This window comes from Canis lupus, chromosome 31 (genome assembly GCF_048164855.1).
Source record: "Canis lupus baileyi chromosome 31, mCanLup2.hap1, whole genome shotgun sequence".
Classification (NCBI taxonomy): Eukaryota; Metazoa; Chordata; class Mammalia; order Carnivora; family Canidae; genus Canis; species Canis lupus.
The window spans coordinates 19,528,445-19,547,048 of NC_132868.1; the positions used below are offsets into that span (position 1 = coordinate 19,528,445).

The 18,604-nt window shown below is 35.2% G+C and overlaps 1 protein-coding gene across 1 annotated transcript in view; it reads right to left on the reverse strand.

Moving 5' to 3' along the window:
* The window catches only part of C31H3orf70 (chromosome 31 C3orf70 homolog), an 86,111-nt gene that overhangs the window by 51,531 nt on the left and 15,976 nt on the right, over window positions 1-18,604 (reverse strand). The window lies entirely within an intron of this gene.

The following is an 18,604-nucleotide window of genomic DNA, read 5'->3' on the forward strand; positions in this document are numbered from 1 at the left end:
TGTTGGGGTTTCCCAGTGGATATAAAAGTTATGTTTAACTTTTGATACTATAGTCTATTAAAATAACATTGTCTAAAAAACAAAGTACATATCTTGATTTACAAATACTTTATTGCTAAAAATGCTAACCATTTTCTGAGCTTTTAGCAAGTCATAATCTTTTTGCTAATGGAGGGTCCTGTCTCAATGTTGATGGCTGCTGACTGATCAGGGTGGTAACTGACAATTTCTTAAAATAAGACACAATAAAGTTTGCCACATCAATGGACTCTTCCTTTAACTTGAACACTGAGAGGCCACTAGAGGGTTATTAGCTGGCTTAACTTCAATGTTGTTGTGTCTCAGGGAACAGGGAGGCCCAATGAGAGGGAAAGAGATGGAAGAGCAGCCAGTCGGTAGAGCAGTCAGGACACACAACATTTATCCATTAAGCTTGCCATCTTCTATAGGAGCAGTTTGTGGCACCAAAATGATTACAATACTAACATCAAAGATCACTGAGCACAGGTCACCATAACAAAGAAAAAGTGTGAAATACTACATGAATTGCCAAATGTGACACAGAGACACAGATTAAGCAAATGTTGGGAAAATGGAACCAATAAACTTGCTCCACAGAGTTGCCACAAACCTTCAATTTGTAGAAAATGCGGTATTTACAAAGTATTATCGTAAAGTGAAGCACAACAGAATAAGATGAGGTATGCCTGTATTGTTCTCATATTGAAAACTAAGAGATCATAATTCTACAACAATGTGATTGCAATCTATATAAAATGTTCATTTTTTTAAAAAGCTAGTTTGCCAAATTGTATATTCTCTAAATTTAAACATGAGGAAATATCAGACAAGCCCAACTTGAAGGACATCCTATAAAATAACTGACCGATACTTTTTTTTTTTTAAGATTTATTTATTTTATTTATTCATGAGAGAGAGAGAGAGAGAGAGAGAGAGTCTGAGACACAGGAGGAAGGAGAAGCAGGCTCCATGCCAGGTGCCAGACGCAGGACTCGATCGGGGGACTCCAGGATTGCGCCCTGGGCCAAAGGCAGGCGCCAAACCGCTGAGCCACCCAGGGATCCCCTGACCAATACTCTTAATTTATCAAGGTCAAGAAAAACTGAGGAGTTGCTCCAATTTAAAAAAAGACATAACAACTAAATACAACATGGCATCCTGGATTTGACCCTGAGCAAGAAAAGAATGTCGGTAGTAGGACCACTGGGGAAATTTGAATAGTCCATGAATTAGATTAGGTATCAGCAAACCTTTGTGTAAAGGGCCATATAGCAAATACCTTAGGATTTGTGGGCCACATAAGGTCTCTATCACATAGTCCTTTGATTTTTTAATAACCCTTTATAACTTTAATAAAAATGTACGATCCATCTTAACTTACAGGCCTTACAAAACACACAGGCCTGATTTTGATAATGATACTGCAGAAATAGAAAATTAATATTAATATTTAGGGAAATCTGGGTGGAGAGTATATAAAAATTTGTAATATTTTCCTCAGTCTGAAATTATTTCAAAATGAAGAGTTTAGAGGCACCTGGGTGGCTCCATTGGTTAAGTGTCTGCCTTCGGCTCAGGTTATGATCCCAGAGTCCTGGGATCCCATTTCAGGCTCCCTGCTCAGCAGGGGACCTGCTTCTCCCTCTTCCTCTGCTAATATTGGATGGATAAATGGAGTACACCTGAGTGTAGCTCTAGAAGGGCAACTAGGATAAAGAGGTAGAGATCTGGGGATCCCTGGGTGGTGCAGCAGTTTGGTGCCTGCCTTTGGCCCAGGGCGCGATCCTGGAGACCCGGGATCGAATCCCACATCGGGCTCCCGGTGCATGGAGCCTGCTTCTCCCTCTGCCTGTGTCTCTGCCCCCCCCCCCCCTCTGTGTGACTATCATTAAAAAAAAAAACCACAAGAGGTAGAGATCTGAAGTGGACTAGGAAGTAGGACTTGTCAATATTAGAAATAACGTGCTAATAATTACACTGCCCAAAGATAGACTCTCCAGCTTCCTAAGCCTATATAGAGGCTGATAACCATTTTGAAAAAGGGTTATAGAAAATATTCAAAGTAGGGATCCCTGGGTGGCGGAGCAGTTTGGCACCTGCCTTTGGCCCAGGGCGCGATCCTGGAGACCCGGGATCGAATCCCACATCAGGCTCCCGGTGCATGGAGCCTGCTTCTCCCTCTGCCTGTGTCTCTGCCTCTCTCTCTCTCTCTCTCTCTCTCTCTGTGACTATCATAAATAAATAAATAAAAATTAAAAAAAAAAAAAGAAAATATTCAAAGTAACAAGTTAGATTCAGATGGTTTTTAAGTTTCTCCAATTTTACATTCTTATTAATATTATTCACAAGCATTAGGACCCTCATATGTTATATATACTAAAAAATGAATTAACAGATCATGATTATAAATCTAAGAATATTTTATAAAAACAGCCATTATACAATGTAAGCAGAACATGGCTAATAAGACAAACACTGTGCCATTTAACAAAATCAATAACATGAGAAAAGCAGAGTTTACAATTTGCCAAGGCAAAAGAGGAAAGTCAAAATATAGTAAATGTATAAATTATTAAAGGTACATACAACAAAAGGCAGTTATTGTAAGAAAAATCTAATATTAATCTATTTAATCTACTTATTAAGAAGGCAATTTTAGACCTGTTCAATTACCAAAATATTTATATTCAAACCAAAAAATTATAACATACCTGTTCATATCATTCTGAGTTAAGAGAAGACTAGAGAATAATAAGTGATATAACATCCAAAAAGTAAAGTCTATATTAACAATAAATAAATTAAAACATAAGTAATATTTTCATCATTGGTTATGCAATGAAAGCTAAACAAATTGTGATATTTTGGCTTAGAGATATTCTCAAAATGAGCAACTAAAATAGGATCCAGCTCCTTCTTCATTGCACCTCTTAAAATATAATCTCTTAATTAAGGTAAATTAGTAGTACATAAAAAAAGGCAGCAAAAACTAAAACACCCCAGAAAAACAAACACAAAAAACTCCCTCTACTTTTCTTGTTGATTTCTTCCTATGAAGTCATTTCATGTTATATCAATTATATAACAAAATGACTCCGTAAAAATATTTTCCTGGGGCACCTGGGTGACTCGGTTGGTTAAGTGTTAACTCTTGATTTCAGTTCAGGTCATGTCATGATCTCAGGGTTTTAAGATCAAGCCCCAAGTCCAGCTCCTGCTTAAGATTCCCTCTCTGCCCACATTCCCCTACCCTCACACATGTGTGCACACGTGTGCATGTGCATACACTCCCACACACACACTTCCACTCTTCTCCTTCTTTATCTCAAAACATATGTGTATTTTTTCCTCTGAAGTCTGGGCTAGAAATAAATATAAATGAGGGATCCCTGGGTGGCGCAGCGGTTTGGCGCCTGCCTTTGGCCCAGGGCGCGATCCTGGAGACCCGGGATCGAATCCCACGTCGGGCTCCCGGTACATGGAGCCTGCTTCTCCCTCTGCCTATGTCTCTGCCTCTCTCTCTCTCTCTCTCTCTCTGACTATCATAAATAAATTAAAAAAAAAAAAAGAAATAAATATAAAGGAAATCTATTTCTCAATATAAGATATAAAATTAAGATTTTTTTCATACAACTTTTTTATTCATATAATTCACACACTATAAAATTCATCCTTTTATGTATATAAGCCAGCAGTTTTTAGTGTATTCACAAAGTTGTGCAAATATCACCACTACCTAATTCCACATGTTCATTATCCTGAAAAGAAACCCCATACCTACTAGCAGTCACTCTCTGTGATTAATTTTATGTCAACCATAAAATTATTTATTTTGTCATCATATTGTGCCTTGGTTAAACATTATTTCAGGGTGTGTCTGTGGAGGTGTTTCTGGATAAGATTAGCATTTGACGGACTCAGTAAAGTAGACTGCCCTCCCCCATGTGGGTAAGCATCACCCAATTCCTTGAGGGCTGAAAAGAACAAAAGAAAAGGAAGAAGGAATTCACCACTTATTGCTTTCTACCTGCCTAAATTGGGACACCTCATCTTCTCTAATTCTCATACTGAGATTCAAACCATCAGCATTGCTGGTTCTCAAACCTTCAGATTCAAAATGAATTACACTACCAGCTTTCCTGGGTCTCCAGCTTGCAGACGGCAGATAGTAGGACTTAGCCTCCTTTATCACAGGAGCCAATTCATCATAATAAATCTCCTTTTCTGTGTTGTGTGTGTGGGGAGTGTGTGTGTTTTGTACAGGTTCTATTTCTCTGGAAAACCCTAAAACACTCTCAATTCTTCCCTCCTCTAGCTAGCAGAAGTCACTGATCTATTGTCTCTATGGACTTACCTATTCTGGGTATTTTACACAAAGGGAATCATACCATGAATGGTGTGGCTTATTTCACTTAGCACAAGGTTTTCAAGGTTCATTCATGTTATAGCATGTACCAGTAGTAGTTCTTCATTCCTTCTTGTTGCCAAGTAACAGTCCATGTGTGGATAGATCATACCTTATTTATCTCATCAACTTGACAGACATTTGGGTTGTTTCCACTTTTTGGACAATATGGATAATACTTCTATGACGTTTGTGCACAAGTTTTTATGTGGACATGTTTCACTTCTTTTGAGTAAATATCTAGGAGTGAAATTAAGTCATATGATAAATCTATGTTTAACATGTTGAGTAACTGCCAAGCTGTTTTCCAAATTGGTTATACCACTTTACATTCCCACCAGAAATGCATGAGGGTTCTAATTTCTATACATCCTTGCCAATACTTATTATCTTCCCTTTTTATTACTGCCTCAGAGTGTGTGTGAAGTGGTATCTCATTGTGGCTTTAAAAAATAATTCTTAAATGATTGCCAGGCTAAAAGTGTAAGCAATCAAATGGCTATCACCTTACCCACAAAATAATTTTATATAAGTTGTAATTTGACCCAAAAGTTAACCATATTAAGTCTCTGATCAGATGATAATTCCTACATGATCTGAATGGAGGCACTTACTACTCAACAAAAAGGAACCAAGTGGTAATACCTTGTTAGAGTAGAGTTTTCTACAGTCTAATGTCTGGCTAACAAGATCATTATTGTACTTACTGCCTATTATACTGAATTCATATGTACATATATTTATACTCCATGTTGTTCCAAAAAGAGCTTTGAAGCAACTTTTAAAAAGACATACCATACGGTAGGAATTTTAAAAATAGATTTGTTTCCAATTATATGGTTTACTAGGCAACCAGGCTAACCCTCCTGCCAAACATAATTTTTAAATGCTAGAAAACATTTTAATATTCCCACTACATTGATGAAAAAAAGTATGGAATTATAAGGGCAAAATCTAAGTAAAGACAGAAACTCAGTGAAATGAATGTATAAATGAACATGGTATTTACTTTGAGGATATGTGCAGGAATAGGTGAACTTGAGCTTTGGTTTATATACCCTTTTGGGAGCTTTGTTCAAGAGACAAAGCTTAAGGCTTACCAAACAGTCTAAGAAGAAATTCCCCATGAAGTTGATATCAGTGTGATAATATTAAATTAAAAACAAACATACTCCTGCAGGGGTTTTATAAATCTGAAACTTAACGACATATGAGAAGAGAAGGCAAAAGAAAAACAACAACAACAAAAAAAAAACTCCTAAGCAAAAGCTGTCCTTTTATCATTTTTAACCAAACTTCATGCTTCCCAGTGGTCCAAATATGTTGCTATTTTTTTACTTTAAAGCAATCCTGTACTAATAGTGCCCATAGGACAGTAAGCAGAAATGAAAGCAAATCCTGGCTGGAGGAATTCCCATGGATAACATTCCAAGAAGTAGGTGCTCACAGTTAAAAAAAAATTACAAGATATAAAAATGAACAAGACTCTTAGGAAATCCAGTAGAATCAGATCTACAAAACTTCTGGAGCAATCAGAAACAGAATATAAAATAAGTATACTTGTTATGTTTACAGAAGTAAAAGGAATTGAAAAGATGAGTAAAAACAAGGTAATTATTAAAATGAGCAAGTCTTCAAAACGACTATTTGATAAAGTACTAAATAGAACGCCTATAAAATAATACAATAAGTAAAAAATTCAATGGATTAATTTAATAACAGCTTAAACCCAATTGAAAAGCTAGTAAACCAGAAGGCATATCTAAAGAAATTATTGAGAATGCAAGATAGAATGACAGAGGGATTCATGATAGGAAACAGAATTTAAAAGTCATGGATAAAGTAAAAAATATAAAATTCATCTAATTAGAGTTCCAAAGGAAAGAAATATTGAGAATATGGAAATCATAAAATTTGAAGAGTAGTCAAGTATTTTCTGAAACTGAGAAAAGACATCAATCCACAGACTAAAAAAGCTAAATGAATCCCAAACAGAAGAAAAAGAATATCACATATAGAAACACAATAAAATGTGTAATACCAAAGACTAAGAGACCATATGAAAGCAGAGGGGAAAGAGATAACCTTCAAAGAAATGACAAATTGACAGCTGACTTCTCCATAGTAACAATGAGATGAGAAAAAAGTGGAATAATGTATTCAATATACTGGAAGTCTCTACTCAGTGAAAATGTCTTTTTTTTTTTTTAATGAAAATGTCTTTGAAAAATGTAAAAACAAATACAAATATGCTCAACATCACTTATAACATGAGGAATGAAAACTAAAGATATAATGAAATATCATTTCTAATCAATCACATCAGTCAAAATTCAAAAGCTTGACAAACACTCTACTAGACTGTGAGAAATATAGGCATTCTTATGTGCTGCTAGCAGGAAGACAAATGGTACAACCCATATGGAGCAAAATTTGGCAAATCTAACAAAAAATATGCATTTATTCTTTGATCCAGCCATCCCACTTCTAGGGCTTCACTCTAAAGATACACCACTACAAAAATATAGCAATATATATACCAGTTATGCACTGCAACATTAATTGTAACAAAATAGGAGGAAAAAACCAAAATGCCCAGCAATAACAAAATTGGTTAAAAACCTACTGTACATATAGATGCAACAGAACACTATTCATGTATAAAGAAATGAGAAGGATCTCCATGAATGGCTAGTAAATGGTTTTTAGAAATAAATAGTAAACTAAAAAGGCATGAGGCAATAATAGTGTATGATTAGCTTGGTTTAAGAAAGTGAAATAAGGGATCCCTGGGTGGCGCAGCGGTTTGGCGCCTGCCTTTGGCCCAGGGCGCGATCCTGGAGACCCGGGATCGAATCCCACGTCGGGCTCCCGGTACATGGAGCCTGCTTCTCCCTCTGCCTATGTCTCTGCCTCTCTCTCTCTCTCTCTCTCTCTGACTATCATAAATAAATTAAAAAAAAAAAAAGAAATAAATATAAAGGAAATCTATTTCTCAATATAAGATATAAAATTAAGATTTTTTTCATACAACTTTTTTATTCATATAATTCACACACTATAAAATTCATCCTTTTATGTATATAAGCCAGCAGTTTTTAGTGTATTCACAAAGTTGTGCAAATATCACCACTACCTAATTCCACATGTTCATTATCCTGAAAAGAAACCCCATACCTACTAGCAGTCACTCTCTGTGATTAATTTTATGTCAACCATAAAATTATTTATTTTGTCATCATATTGTGCCTTGGTTAAACATTATTTCAGGGTGTGTCTGTGGAGGTGTTTCTGGATAAGATTAGCATTTGACGGACTCAGTAAAGTAGACTGCCCTCCCCCATGTGGGTAAGCATCACCCAATTCCTTGAGGGCTGAAAAGAACAAAAGAAAAGGAAGAAGGAATTCACCACTTATTGCTTTCTACCTGCCTAAATTGGGACACCTCATCTTCTCTAATTCTCATACTGAGATTCAAACCATCAGCATTGCTGGTTCTCAAACCTTCAGATTCAAAATGAATTACACTACCAGCTTTCCTGGGTCTCCAGCTTGCAGACGGCAGATAGTAGGACTTAGCCTCCTTTATCACAGGAGCCAATTCATCATAATAAATCTCCTTTTCTGTGTTGTGTGTGTGGGGAGTGTGTGTGTTTTGTACAGGTTCTATTTCTCTGGAAAACCCTAAAACACTCTCAATTCTTCCCTCCTCTAGCTAGCAGAAGTCACTGATCTATTGTCTCTATGGACTTACCTATTCTGGGTATTTTACACAAAGGGAATCATACCATGAATGGTGTGGCTTATTTCACTTAGCACAAGGTTTTCAAGGTTCATTCATGTTATAGCATGTACCAGTAGTAGTTCTTCATTCCTTCTTGTTGCCAAGTAACAGTCCATGTGTGGATAGATCATACCTTATTTATCTCATCAACTTGACAGACATTTGGGTTGTTTCCACTTTTTGGACAATATGGATAATACTTCTATGACGTTTGTGCACAAGTTTTTATGTGGACATGTTTCACTTCTTTTGAGTAAATATCTAGGAGTGAAATTAAGTCATATGATAAATCTATGTTTAACATGTTGAGTAACTGCCAAGCTGTTTTCCAAATTGGTTATACCACTTTACATTCCCACCAGAAATGCATGAGGGTTCTAATTTCTATACATCCTTGCCAATACTTATTATCTTCCCTTTTTATTACTGCCTCAGAGTGTGTGTGAAGTGGTATCTCATTGTGGCTTTAAAAAATAATTCTTAAATGATTGCCAGGCTAAAAGTGTAAGCAATCAAATGGCTATCACCTTACCCACAAAATAATTTTATATAAGTTGTAATTTGACCCAAAAGTTAACCATATTAAGTCTCTGATCAGATGATAATTCCTACATGATCTGAATGGAGGCACTTACTACTCAACAAAAAGGAACCAAGTGGTAATACCTTGTTAGAGTAGAGTTTTCTACAGTCTAATGTCTGGCTAACAAGATCATTATTGTACTTACTGCCTATTATACTGAATTCATATGTACATATATTTATACTCCATGTTGTTCCAAAAAGAGCTTTGAAGCAACTTTTAAAAAGACATACCATACGGTAGGAATTTTAAAAATAGATTTGTTTCCAATTATATGGTTTACTAGGCAACCAGGCTAACCCTCCTGCCAAACATAATTTTTAAATGCTAGAAAACATTTTAATATTCCCACTACATTGATGAAAAAAAGTATGGAATTATAAGGGCAAAATCTAAGTAAAGACAGAAACTCAGTGAAATGAATGTATAAATGAACATGGTATTTACTTTGAGGATATGTGCAGGAATAGGTGAACTTGAGCTTTGGTTTATATACCCTTTTGGGAGCTTTGTTCAAGAGACAAAGCTTAAGGCTTACCAAACAGTCTAAGAAGAAATTCCCCATGAAGTTGATATCAGTGTGATAATATTAAATTAAAAACAAACATACTCCTGCAGGGGTTTTATAAATCTGAAACTTAACGACATATGAGAAGAGAAGGCAAAAGAAAAACAACAACAACAAAAAAAAAACTCCTAAGCAAAAGCTGTCCTTTTATCATTTTTAACCAAACTTCATGCTTCCCAGTGGTCCAAATATGTTGCTATTTTTTTACTTTAAAGCAATCCTGTACTAATAGTGCCCATAGGACAGTAAGCAGAAATGAAAGCAAATCCTGGCTGGAGGAATTCCCATGGATAACATTCCAAGAAGTAGGTGCTCACAGTTAAAAAAAAATTACAAGATATAAAAATGAACAAGACTCTTAGGAAATCCAGTAGAATCAGATCTACAAAACTTCTGGAGCAATCAGAAACAGAATATAAAATAAGTATACTTGTTATGTTTACAGAAGTAAAAGGAATTGAAAAGATGAGTAAAAACAAGGTAATTATTAAAATGAGCAAGTCTTCAAAACGACTATTTGATAAAGTACTAAATAGAACGCCTATAAAATAATACAATAAGTAAAAAATTCAATGGATTAATTTAATAACAGCTTAAACCCAATTGAAAAGCTAGTAAACCAGAAGGCATATCTAAAGAAATTATTGAGAATGCAAGATAGAATGACAGAGGGATTCATGATAGGAAACAGAATTTAAAAGTCATGGATAAAGTAAAAAATATAAAATTCATCTAATTAGAGTTCCAAAGGAAAGAAATATTGAGAATATGGAAATCATAAAATTTGAAGAGTAGTCAAGTATTTTCTGAAACTGAGAAAAGACATCAATCCACAGACTAAAAAAGCTAAATGAATCCCAAACAGAAGAAAAAGAATATCACATATAGAAACACAATAAAATGTGTAATACCAAAGACTAAGAGACCATATGAAAGCAGAGGGGAAAGAGATAACCTTCAAAGAAATGACAAATTGACAGCTGACTTCTCCATAGTAACAATGAGATGAGAAAAAAGTGGAATAATGTATTCAATATACTGGAAGTCTCTACTCAGTGAAAATGTCTTTTTTTTTTTTTAATGAAAATGTCTTTGAAAAATGTAAAAACAAATACAAATATGCTCAACATCACTTATAACATGAGGAATGAAAACTAAAGATATAATGAAATATCATTTCTAATCAATCACATCAGTCAAAATTCAAAAGCTTGACAAACACTCTACTAGACTGTGAGAAATATAGGCATTCTTATGTGCTGCTAGCAGGAAGACAAATGGTACAACCCATATGGAGCAAAATTTGGCAAATCTAACAAAAAATATGCATTTATTCTTTGATCCAGCCATCCCACTTCTAGGGCTTCACTCTAAAGATACACCACTACAAAAATATAGCAATATATATACCAGTTATGCACTGCAACATTAATTGTAACAAAATAGGAGGAAAAAACCAAAATGCCCAGCAATAACAAAATTGGTTAAAAACCTACTGTACATATAGATGCAACAGAACACTATTCATGTATAAAGAAATGAGAAGGATCTCCATGAATGGCTAGTAAATGGTTTTTAGAAATAAATAGTAAACTAAAAAGGCATGAGGCAATAATAGTGTATGATTAGCTTGGTTTAAGAAAGTGAAATAAGGGATCCCTGGGTGGCGCAGCGGTTTGGCGCCTGCCTTTGGCCCAGGGCGCGATCCTGGAGACCCGGGATCGAATCCCACGTCGGGCTCCCGGTACATGGAGCCTGCTTCTCCCTCTGCCTATGTCTCTGCCTCTCTCTCTCTCTCTCTCTCTCTGACTATCATAAATAAATTAAAAAAAAAAAAAGAAATAAATATAAAGGAAATCTATTTCTCAATATAAGATATAAAATTAAGATTTTTTTCATACAACTTTTTTATTCATATAATTCACACACTATAAAATTCATCCTTTTATGTATATAAGCCAGCAGTTTTTAGTGTATTCACAAAGTTGTGCAAATATCACCACTACCTAATTCCACATGTTCATTATCCTGAAAAGAAACCCCATACCTACTAGCAGTCACTCTCTGTGATTAATTTTATGTCAACCATAAAATTATTTATTTTGTCATCATATTGTGCCTTGGTTAAACATTATTTCAGGGTGTGTCTGTGGAGGTGTTTCTGGATAAGATTAGCATTTGACGGACTCAGTAAAGTAGACTGCCCTCCCCCATGTGGGTAAGCATCACCCAATTCCTTGAGGGCTGAAAAGAACAAAAGAAAAGGAAGAAGGAATTCACCACTTATTGCTTTCTACCTGCCTAAATTGGGACACCTCATCTTCTCTAATTCTCATACTGAGATTCAAACCATCAGCATTGCTGGTTCTCAAACCTTCAGATTCAAAATGAATTACACTACCAGCTTTCCTGGGTCTCCAGCTTGCAGACGGCAGATAGTAGGACTTAGCCTCCTTTATCACAGGAGCCAATTCATCATAATAAATCTCCTTTTCTGTGTTGTGTGTGTGGGGAGTGTGTGTGTTTTGTACAGGTTCTATTTCTCTGGAAAACCCTAAAACACTCTCAATTCTTCCCTCCTCTAGCTAGCAGAAGTCACTGATCTATTGTCTCTATGGACTTACCTATTCTGGGTATTTTACACAAAGGGAATCATACCATGAATGGTGTGGCTTATTTCACTTAGCACAAGGTTTTCAAGGTTCATTCATGTTATAGCATGTACCAGTAGTAGTTCTTCATTCCTTCTTGTTGCCAAGTAACAGTCCATGTGTGGATAGATCATACCTTATTTATCTCATCAACTTGACAGACATTTGGGTTGTTTCCACTTTTTGGACAATATGGATAATACTTCTATGACGTTTGTGCACAAGTTTTTATGTGGACATGTTTCACTTCTTTTGAGTAAATATCTAGGAGTGAAATTAAGTCATATGATAAATCTATGTTTAACATGTTGAGTAACTGCCAAGCTGTTTTCCAAATTGGTTATACCACTTTACATTCCCACCAGAAATGCATGAGGGTTCTAATTTCTATACATCCTTGCCAATACTTATTATCTTCCCTTTTTATTACTGCCTCAGAGTGTGTGTGAAGTGGTATCTCATTGTGGCTTTAAAAAATAATTCTTAAATGATTGCCAGGCTAAAAGTGTAAGCAATCAAATGGCTATCACCTTACCCACAAAATAATTTTATATAAGTTGTAATTTGACCCAAAAGTTAACCATATTAAGTCTCTGATCAGATGATAATTCCTACATGATCTGAATGGAGGCACTTACTACTCAACAAAAAGGAACCAAGTGGTAATACCTTGTTAGAGTAGAGTTTTCTACAGTCTAATGTCTGGCTAACAAGATCATTATTGTACTTACTGCCTATTATACTGAATTCATATGTACATATATTTATACTCCATGTTGTTCCAAAAAGAGCTTTGAAGCAACTTTTAAAAAGACATACCATACGGTAGGAATTTTAAAAATAGATTTGTTTCCAATTATATGGTTTACTAGGCAACCAGGCTAACCCTCCTGCCAAACATAATTTTTAAATGCTAGAAAACATTTTAATATTCCCACTACATTGATGAAAAAAAGTATGGAATTATAAGGGCAAAATCTAAGTAAAGACAGAAACTCAGTGAAATGAATGTATAAATGAACATGGTATTTACTTTGAGGATATGTGCAGGAATAGGTGAACTTGAGCTTTGGTTTATATACCCTTTTGGGAGCTTTGTTCAAGAGACAAAGCTTAAGGCTTACCAAACAGTCTAAGAAGAAATTCCCCATGAAGTTGATATCAGTGTGATAATATTAAATTAAAAACAAACATACTCCTGCAGGGGTTTTATAAATCTGAAACTTAACGACATATGAGAAGAGAAGGCAAAAGAAAAACAACAACAACAAAAAAAAAACTCCTAAGCAAAAGCTGTCCTTTTATCATTTTTAACCAAACTTCATGCTTCCCAGTGGTCCAAATATGTTGCTATTTTTTTACTTTAAAGCAATCCTGTACTAATAGTGCCCATAGGACAGTAAGCAGAAATGAAAGCAAATCCTGGCTGGAGGAATTCCCATGGATAACATTCCAAGAAGTAGGTGCTCACAGTTAAAAAAAAATTACAAGATATAAAAATGAACAAGACTCTTAGGAAATCCAGTAGAATCAGATCTACAAAACTTCTGGAGCAATCAGAAACAGAATATAAAATAAGTATACTTGTTATGTTTACAGAAGTAAAAGGAATTGAAAAGATGAGTAAAAACAAGGTAATTATTAAAATGAGCAAGTCTTCAAAACGACTATTTGATAAAGTACTAAATAGAACGCCTATAAAATAATACAATAAGTAAAAAATTCAATGGATTAATTTAATAACAGCTTAAACCCAATTGAAAAGCTAGTAAACCAGAAGGCATATCTAAAGAAATTATTGAGAATGCAAGATAGAATGACAGAGGGATTCATGATAGGAAACAGAATTTAAAAGTCATGGATAAAGTAAAAAATATAAAATTCATCTAATTAGAGTTCCAAAGGAAAGAAATATTGAGAATATGGAAATCATAAAATTTGAAGAGTAGTCAAGTATTTTCTGAAACTGAGAAAAGACATCAATCCACAGACTAAAAAAGCTAAATGAATCCCAAACAGAAGAAAAAGAATATCACATATAGAAACACAATAAAATGTGTAATACCAAAGACTAAGAGACCATATGAAAGCAGAGGGGAAAGAGATAACCTTCAAAGAAATGACAAATTGACAGCTGACTTCTCCATAGTAACAATGAGATGAGAAAAAAGTGGAATAATGTATTCAATATACTGGAAGTCTCTACTCAGTGAAAATGTCTTTTTTTTTTTTTAATGAAAATGTCTTTGAAAAATGTAAAAACAAATACAAATATGCTCAACATCACTTATAACATGAGGAATGAAAACTAAAGATATAATGAAATATCATTTCTAATCAATCACATCAGTCAAAATTCAAAAGCTTGACAAACACTCTACTAGACTGTGAGAAATATAGGCATTCTTATGTGCTGCTAGCAGGAAGACAAATGGTACAACCCATATGGAGCAAAATTTGGCAAATCTAACAAAAAATATGCATTTATTCTTTGATCCAGCCATCCCACTTCTAGGGCTTCACTCTAAAGATACACCACTACAAAAATATAGCAATATATATACCAGTTATGCACTGCAACATTAATTGTAACAAAATAGGAGGAAAAAACCAAAATGCCCAGCAATAACAAAATTGGTTAAAAACCTACTGTACATATAGATGCAACAGAACACTATTCATGTATAAAGAAATGAGAAGGATCTCCATGAATGGCTAGTAAATGGTTTTTAGAAATAAATAGTAAACTAAAAAGGCATGAGGCAATAATAGTGTATGATTAGCTTGGTTTAAGAAAGTGAAATAAGGGATCCCTGGGTGGCGCAGCGGTTTGGCGCCTGCCTTTGGCCCAGGGCGCGATCCTGGAGACCCGGGATCGAATCCCACATCGGGCTCCCGGTGCATGGAGGCTGCTTCTCCCTCTGCCTATGTCTCTGCCTCTCTCTCTCTCTCTCTCTGTGACTATCATAAATAAATAAAAATTTTTTTAAAAAGTGAAATAAGAATGTATATGTGCACATAAATACACAAATGTGTGTGCACACATAATACACTTACTTCTGTAGAAAGAAACGCAAAATACAACAGAAAATTTAAAAAATGTGTATCTGGAGGAGGTGAATTGGAATGGGGTAGAAGGTACAGAAATATAAGTGAGATTTTTCTCAGTTTTTCTTTATATAATATAGTTTTGATTTTTTAGTACATACCCAAAAACTAAAATCAAATCAAGATAGAGACAAATACTTCCAGGAAGATGAAGTAGACATACTTTTTCCTATTCTTCTGTACTAAATACAACTAAAACCCCTAGACATTATATATAAAACAGAAGATGAGTTCTAAGAAGGAAGAAAAGAAGGCTGACCAGCTAGCAATCTCAGGATCTAAGTAACAATATGGCAGCGAGTTCCCAATTTTTTTGTGTGGGTTTATATGCCAGGCTTGGACAAAATGTCAACCAAAAAAGCCAATAGAACCAGACAAAAGATGCCCCAACATATGTCTGCTCTCTCTGGCCAAAGGACAAGGAGCAACCTAGCATGACAGAAAACTTAACATCAGAGAAAAAACTGTGTATTCCACCTAATCCATGACAGCAAAGACAAGAGGGAGAGAAAGAAACTGGATTTCTAATGCTGAAAAGCTCGAATAAGGTTTCTTAACTCAAGTGGTGTCAGAGATCTAGTGGAAAGTTAGGTAATGAAGTCATCCCTACTGTGGGGTCAGTGGAAACCCCTTGGAGAGCCAGAGCCACTCCCACCTAGCAGTAACAAGCAATACTCCCCCTCTAGGTGTCAGAAGAGGCTGAAAGTAGCACCTGGACTTTTACCTCTTCCTGGCAGTAATAAGGAAGTGCCCCTTTCCCTTGCTAGAGTGGTATCAAAAAATCTGGCAAAACCTGAGAGTTTAAGATCAAGAATCTTGGGATCCATGGGTGCCGCAGCAGTTTGGCGCCTGCCTTTGGCCCAGGGCACAATCCTGAAGATCCAGGATCGAATCCCACATCGGGCTCCCGGTGCATGGAGCCTGCTTCTCCCTCTGCCTGTGTCTCTGCCTCTGTGTGTGTGTGTGTGTGTGTGTGTGTGTGTGACTATCATAAATAAATAAAAATTTATTTAAAAAAAAAAGATCAAGAATCTTATAATACAAAAAAACCCAGGTTTCACCTGAAAATCACTGTACCAAGAAATCAGGGGAACTCAAACTGAATGAAAAGTGACAATCAATAGATGCCAACATTGAGATGACAAAGATGTTAGAATAATCTGACAAGAAATTTAAAGTAGACATTATTTCAAAAAATATTTCAGTGAGCAATTATAAGTATGCTTGAAACAAAGGCAAATACAGAAAGTCTCAAAAAAGAAATGGTCTCAGCAAACAGAAAAATTAGAATCAAATATGAGAACTGAAAAATATAATAACTAAACCAGAAAGCTCACTGGATGGGCTCAACAAAAGAATGGGAAAAGCAAAATTTCAATGGACTGGATGATAGAACAACAGAAAGTACCCAATTGTATAGAAAGAGTAAACAGACTTAAAAAAATGGACAGAGCTGTTAAAGCCATGGGACTATAGCAACAACAACAACATCAACATCTAATATTTGTGTTACTGAAGTCCCCAGAAGAAAGGAAAAAAACAGCAGAGTGGAAAAATTATTTAAAGAAATAATGACTGAAAACCTCCCAGATTTGGCTAGAGACATACCATATAGGTTCAAGCACCTGAGCAAACCACAAACAGGATAAACCCAAAAAAAAAATCCAGGCGAGGACACATCACATTCAAACTTCTGAAAACTAAAGACAAAGAAAAAAATCTTGAAGGCAGCTAGGAAAAAATAGTTCCTTACCTATTAAGATAAAAAATTCAAATATAAGTGATCAGAGCAGATTAAACCAAGAGCTGGTTCTTTGAAAAGACAAACGAAATCAATAAACCTTTAGCCAGACTCATCAAGAAAAAAAAAAAAAAAGAAACCAAATAAATGAAATTGAAAACAAAAGAGAAGTAACAATAGACACTACAGAAATACAAATTACAGGAGACTACTATAAAAAAAAATCCTATGCCACCAAATTAGACAACTTAGAATAATTAAATTCCAAGAAACATACAGTCTTCCAAAACTGAATCAAGAAGAAACAGAAAATCTGAACAGACCAACAGACCAAGTAATAAAATTGAATTGGTAATCAAAAAAACTACTAAAAAATGAAAGTACAGGAGTAGATATATTCACAGCTGAATTCTACCAAACATTTAAAGGAGAGTTAATACTCACTCTCAAAGTATTCCAAAAAGTACAAGAGGGAGAATGGCTTCTAAATACATCCTATGAGGCCGGAATTATACAGATACCAAAACAAAACAAAGACACCATACACAAAAGAAAACTACAGACCTGTATCACTGATGAGCACAGATACAAAAATCCTCAACAAAATATTCACAAACTACATTCAACAGTACATTAAAAGGATCATTCACCAAAATCAAGCAAGATTTAATTCAGAGATGGAAGGATGGCTTAACATTCACAAATCAATGTGATACACCACCCAAAGAATAAAAATCGTATGATCATCTCAATACCTTTTTGAATTAGTACTTTTGTTTTCTTTGGGTAAATCCTCAGTGATAGAATTATTGGATCATATGGTATTTCTGTTTTTAATTTTTTGAGGAATCTCCCTCCATACTGTTTTTCCACAGTGGCTGCACCAATTTACATTCCACCAGTAGTACACACAGACTCCTTTTTCGCCACATCTTTGTCAACATGTACTTATTGTCTTTTTTATTCTAGCCATTCTAATGGGTGTGAGGTGATAGCTCAATGTGGTTTTGATTTGCATTTCCCTGATGATTAATGATGTTGAGCATCTTTCCGGGTGTCTGTCTGTTTTTAGTTTTTAAAGATTTTATTTATTTATTCATGAGAGACACAGAGAGAGAGAGAGAGAGGCGCAGAGACACAGGCAGAGGGAGAAACATGCAGAGAGTCTGACACGGGACTCGATCCCAGGTCTCCAGGATCATGCCCTGGGCTGAAGGCAGCGCTAAACCGCTGAGCCACCCAGGCTGCCCACCATGTGTCTGTTTGATGTCTGTCATCTTTGGAAAAATGTCTATTCAGGTTCTCTGAATTTGTAAAAATCAAATGATTATCATTATTATTTGGTGTTATGTAAGTTCTTTATATATTTTGGATATTAACCCCTTATTGGATATATCATTTGAAAATATTTTCTCCCATTCAAGTAGGTTGCCTTGTCATTTTGTTGATGATTTCCTTAAATATACAGAAGCAGTTGTGTTGTATCTATATCAGATAAAGTAGAAAAGAAGAGCAAAGAAAATTACCAGAGACAGAGAGGAACAGTTGATAATGAAAAAAAGGCTCAATCTGACTGGACAACATGGTAATTCTAAACATATATGCACCAAACAACAGAACTGAAGCAAAAGCTGACAGAGGTGAAAGGAGAAATAAATAAATTCCCAATTTAGATGGAGTCATCAACACTCTTCTTTTGGCAACTGACTTAACATTTAGACATAAAATAAGCAAGGATGCAGA